The following is a 5,000-nucleotide window of genomic DNA, read 5'->3' as shown; positions in this document are numbered from 1 at the left end:
ATAGCTTTTATGCTGAATGACGGCTATCCGGCTGTCCCTATCCAAAAATTGAGAAATCCATAAGTGTCCCTACCCACTTTGCGCCGAAGCAATACGAATCAAAAAGAACTACGAATGGGGACTTAGAATAATTTTTCATTTTTCCCAACTTTGAAAATAATCACTTGAAAAAAATCTTAGAATCCAAAGAATAGTATACTTGATCGTTCTACAAGTCGAAAATTGGAAAAATAAGTGATATTTTTGCTTGATGCTATTTTTGTCGGTATGCAAAATCGTTGTCAAGATTCTCAAACCTTAAAATCAGGCCAGCCGGCAATTGGCGGGTGAAAATTTCAATCAATTCCCATTCCTCACATCAAACTATGCATATAACAATAGCTTTTATGCTGAATGACGGCTATCCGGCTGTCCCTATCCAAAAATTGAGAAATCCATAAGTGTCCCTACCCACTTTGCGCCGAAGCAATACGAATCAAAAAGAACTACGAATGGGGACTTAGAATAATTTTTCATTTTTCCCAACTTTGAAAATAATCACTTGAAAAAAATCTTAGAATCCAAAGAATAGTATACTTGATCGTTCTACAAGTCGAAAATTGGAAAAATAAGTGATATTTTTGCTTGATGCTATTTTTGTCGGTATGCAAAAATAGCATCACAGAATTTTTAATTGAAAAAAATTATATTCATGTATAATTGAATGCATAAAATTAAACTAAATTCTATAAAACTAATTTATAATTTATCAGGTAACCGATATTATTAATTTTTAGTGATGACTTGAAAAGTTGATGCTATTTTTGTTGGTATGCAAAAATAGCATCACAGAATTTTTAATTGAAAAAAATTATATTCATGTATAATTGAATGCATAAAATTAAACTAAATTCTATAAAACTAATTTATAATTTATCAGGTAAACGATATTATTAATTTTTAGTGATGACTTGAAAAGTTGATGCTATTTTTGTTGGTATGCAAAAATAGCATCACAGAATTTTTAATTGAAAAAAATTATATTCATGTATAATTGAATGCATAAAATTAAACTAAATTCTATAAAACTAATTTATAATTTATCAGGTAACCGATATTATTAATTTTTAGTGATGACTTGAAAAGTTGATGCTATTTTTGTTGGTATGCAAAAATAGCATCACAGAATTTTTAATTGAAAAAAATTATATTCATATATAATTGAATGCATAAAATTAAACTAAATTCTATATAACTAATTTATAATTTATCAGGTAACCGATATTATTAATTTTTAGTGATGACTTGAAAAGTTGATGCTATTTTTGTTGGTATGCAAAAATAGCATCACAGAATTTTTAATTGAAAAAAATATATATTCATATATAATTGAATGCATAAAATTAAACTAAATTCTATATAACTAATTTATAATTTACCAAGTAACCGATATTATTAATTTTTATTGATGACTTGAAACGTTGATCCTATTTTTGTTGGTATGCAAAAATAGCATCACAGAATTTTTAATTAAAAAAAATATATATTCATATATAATTGAATGCATAAAATTAAACTAAATTTCATACAATTATTTTATAGTTTATCAAGTAACCGATATTATTAATTTTCAATGATGTCTTGGAACGTTGATGCTATTTTTGTTGGTATGCAAAAATAGCATCACAGAATTTTTAATTGAAAAAAATTATATTCATATATAATTGAATGCATAAAATTAAACTAAATTCTATATAACTAATTTATAATTTATCAGGTAACCGATATTATTAATTTTTAGTGATGACTTGAAAAGTTGATGCTATTTTTGTTGGTATGCAAAAATAGCATCACAGAATTTTTAATTGAAAAAAATATATATTCATATATAATTGAATGCATAAAATTAAACTAAATTCTATATAACTAATTTATAATTTACCAAGTAACCGATATTATTAATTTTTATTGATGACTTGAAACGTTGATCCTATTTTTGTTGGTATGCAAAAATAGCATCACAGAATTTTTAATTAAAAAAAATATATATTCATATATAATTGAATGCATAAAATTAAACTAAATTTCATACAATTATTTTATAGTTTATCAAGTAACCGATATTATTAATTTTCAATGATGTCTTGGAACGTTGATGCTATTTTTGTTGGTATGCAAAAATAGCATCACAGAATTTTTAATTAAAAAAAATATATATTCATATATAATTGAATGCATAAAATTAAACTAAATTCTATACAACTATTTTATAGTTTATCAAGTAACCGATATTATTAATTTTCAATGATGTCTTGGAACGTTGATGCTATTTTTGTTGGTATGCAAAAATAGCATCACAGAATTTTTAATTGAAAAAAATTATATTCATATATAATTGAATGCATAAAATTAAACTAAATTCTATATAACTAATTTATAATTTACCAAGTAACCGATATTATTAATTTTTATTGATGACTTGAAACGTTGATCCTATTTTTGTTGGTATGCAAAAATAGCATCACAGAATTTTTAATTAAAAAAAATATATATTCATATATAATTGAATCCATAAAATTAAACTAAATTCTATACAACTATTTTATAGTTTATCAAGTAACCGATATTATTAATTTTCAATGATGTCTTGGAACGTTGATGCTATTTTTGTTGGTATGCAAAAATAGCATCACAGAATTTTTAATTGAAAAAAATTATATTCATATATAATTGAATGCATAAAATTAAACTAAATTCTATATAACTAATTTATAATTTATCAGGTAACCGATATTATTAATTTTTAGTGATGACTTGAAAAGTTGATGCTATTTTTGTTGGTATGCAAAAATAGCATCACAGAATTTTTAATTGAAAAAAATATATATTCAGATATAATTGAATGCATAAAATTAAACTAAATTCTATACAACTAATTTATATTTTATCAAGTAACCGATATTATTAATTTTCAATGATGTCTTGGAACGTTGATGCTATTTTTGTTGGTATGCAAAAATAGCATCACAGAATTTTTAATTGAAAAAAATATATATTCAGATATAATTGAATGCATAAAATTAAACTAAATTCTATACAACTAATTTATATTTTATCAAGTAACCGATATTATTAATTTTCAGTGGTGTCTTGGAACGTTGATCCTATTTTTGTTGGTATGCAAAAATAGCATCACAGAATTTTTAATTAAAAAAAATATATATTCATATATAATTGAATGCATAAAATGAAACTAAATTCTATACAACTAATTTATATTTTATCAAGTAACCGATATTATTAATTTTCAATGATGTCTTGGAACGTTGATCCTATTTTTGTTGGTATGCAAAAATAGCATCACAGAATTTTTCATTGAAAAAAATATATATTCATATATCATTGAATGCCTAAAATAAAAATAAATTCTATACAACTAATTTATATTTTATCAAGTAACCGATATTATTAATTTTCAATGATGTCTTGGAACGTTGATGCTATTTTTGTGGGTATGCAAAAATAGCATCACAGAATTTTTCATTGAAAAAAATATATATTCATATATAATTGAATGCCTAAAATAAAAATAAATTCTATGTAACTAATTTATAATTTATCAAGTAACCGATATTATTAATTTTCAATGATGTCTTGGAACGTTGATCCTATTTTTGTTGGTATGCAAAAATAGCATCACAGAATTTTTCATTGAAAAAAATATATATTCATATATCATTGAATGCCTAAAATAAAAATAAATTCTATACAACTAATTTATAATTTATCAAGTAACCGATATTATTAATTTTCAATGATGTCTTGGAACGTTGATGCTATTTTTGTTGGTATGCAAAAATAGCATCACAGAATTTTTCATTGAAAAAAATATATATTCATATATTTAAATGTACAAAATTAAAATAAAACCTGTATAACTGATGTATAAATTATCAAGTAACCGATATTATTAATTTTTAATGATGACTTAAATGTTGATGCTATTTTTGTTGGTATGCAAAAATAGCATCACAGGATTTTTAATTAAAAAAAAATATATATTTGTATATAATTGAATGCACACAATTATAATAAATTCCCTTTTATATATAATTAATTTATTATTCAATATTTATTCATATAAAGGTTGACAATGTAATCATGGAACGGGCAATATATTCTATGTTCAGGCGGTCGAAGTGGACCTACAGGTACAAGTACGCGGGACTCTTGATGCACGTGTTTTATACTAGGTCGGGCAATGGCTTCGCTTCCCATACCCAAGTATACTTCGCTTATAGTATAGCACAGCATTGCCACGAGTCCAAGTCGAAGACAGAATGACTCTCTATGTGGTACGCGCTACGGCGTTTGATATTTCGTGTGTAAAAGGATATAATATTATTACTTTTTCACTCATTTTTTTTTTAACAGAGCGTTAACTTACTTCACTCCAAGTAAAATTATAAAGTTGTCAAAATGAAAAAAGTTATTTCTTATAACCATGTCGTTTAAAAATCTAACGATGAATGTTTTCACATTTATAAATGTGGATGAGAGGAAAGTGTTTGAAATTAAAATCAGCAAAACACCTCAAAATGTATTTAATGTTAATAAAACAAATACAAAATAAAATGTGTTGCACATTTAATTTAAAAAATGTGTTATATCAACACCTAATAAAATGAAAAGAGTTTCATATTTTAAAAGAAAAAAAATCGAAGCTCCCTGGTTGATCCTGCCAGTAGTGATATGCTTGTCTCAAAGATTAAGCCATGCATGTCTCAGTACATGCCGAATTAAGGTGAAACCGCGAATGGCTCATTAAATCAGTTATGGTTCCTTAGATCGTACTCACATTTACTTGGATAACTGTGGTAATTCTAGAGCTAATACATGCAAAATAGACTTCTAACCAGAGATGGGAGGAATGCTTTTATTAGATCAAAACCAATCGGTGGTAGGTTTTACCTATCCATCGTTAACTTTGGTGACTCTGAATAACTTTGTGCTGATCGCAT

The 5,000-nt window shown here is 24.9% G+C and overlaps 1 non-coding gene across 1 annotated transcript in view; it reads left to right on the top strand.

Moving 5' to 3' along the window:
• Positions 1 to 4,704: 4,704 nt before the first annotated feature.
• LOC135171832 (small subunit ribosomal RNA) overlaps positions 4,705 to 5,000 on the top strand; it is a 1,921-nt gene continuing 1,625 nt past the window's right edge. The window contains exon 1 of the ribosomal RNA XR_010300658.1: positions 4,705 to 5,000. This exon is cut by the window's right edge and continues 1,625 nt beyond it. This is a non-coding gene — a ribosomal RNA (small subunit ribosomal RNA).

Source organism: Diachasmimorpha longicaudata, unplaced genomic scaffold, assembly GCF_034640455.1.
Source record: "Diachasmimorpha longicaudata isolate KC_UGA_2023 unplaced genomic scaffold, iyDiaLong2 ctg00000113.1, whole genome shotgun sequence".
NCBI classification, from domain to species: Eukaryota; Metazoa; Arthropoda; class Insecta; order Hymenoptera; family Braconidae; genus Diachasmimorpha; species Diachasmimorpha longicaudata.
This window is presented reverse-complemented; position numbering and strand designations above follow the sequence as displayed.